At 46.8% G+C, this 963-nt stretch overlaps 1 non-coding gene across 1 annotated transcript; it reads right to left on the minus strand.

The window, feature by feature from the left end:
- Positions 1 to 624: 624 nt before the first annotated feature.
- LOC133883784 (small nucleolar RNA Z247) lies at positions 625 to 763 on the minus strand. The gene has a single exon (XR_009902993.1). It is a non-coding gene; the product is annotated as a small nucleolar RNA Z247 (small nucleolar RNA).
- Positions 764 to 963: the final 200 nt, after the last annotated feature.

Raw genomic sequence — 963 nt, forward strand, 5'->3', positions numbered from 1 at the left:
TTACACCTTCCTTTGAGAAGAATGGCTCTTGTGACCTGATCTTTGACAAAGAAGGTATGAGGGTGGAACTCAACAAAGCCCTTATTATCAATGGTAAGTGTGCAAACAGAAATTAGGTGCCTATTGATATTAGGAACATGAAGGGCATGTTTTAGATAAAGGGGACGGTCTGATCCAATAATGATAGAATTCCCGGTATGAGTAATAGACAAACCTGAGCCATTTGAGACTTGCACTTGATCTCCTCGAGTGTAGTGCTCCCTGGTTGTTAGTCATTCAAGGTTGTTGGTGATGTGATACGTTGCACCAGTGTCGACGTACCAATTGGGGTCGACCAAGTAGCTATTCGACGCAACAACAATAACTTTGGCATCATCAGCTTGATAATTGTGCTCGAACCAATGCCAGTAGCATCGCGCGTCATGGCCGGGATTCTCACATACCTGACAGGTTATTGTATTGCCTTGACCAGACTAGCCGCTGGATGATTGGCGACCACGTCCTCCTGGTGATCGGCCACTGCGCCCACAGCCGTGACCATTCTTGTCGTTGCCACACCCTTAAGTCCTTTTGCACTGTTAATGGAGGATACCTGACCCATGGTGTTGTTGTGCTCAATTCTTAGCTCATAGCTAAGCATATGTGCGTAGATGTCGTTGATTGTGACATGATCAGTGCAGATAGTGATGCTTGTCACCAAAGGACCAAACTCAGGACCGAGTCCCCGCATCATGTAGGAGATGTTTTCTTCATCTTCAAGAGGCTTGCCAATGGATGAAAGCGTGTTGGTGAGGTTCTTCACCTTGTGGAAGTAATATACCACACTGAGATCCATCTTTTGGATCGTGGCCAATTGCATGCGGATCTGGATAATGCGTGCCCTTGATCTCGATGCAAACATACTTTCAAGATGGCACCATACCTCCCGGGATGTCGACATGAGACGCCGCTTGAGAGCACTTC

The sequence above is a fragment of the Phragmites australis genome, chromosome 10 (genome assembly GCF_958298935.1).
Source record: "Phragmites australis chromosome 10, lpPhrAust1.1, whole genome shotgun sequence".
Taxonomy (NCBI): domain Eukaryota; kingdom Viridiplantae; phylum Streptophyta; class Magnoliopsida; order Poales; family Poaceae; genus Phragmites; species Phragmites australis.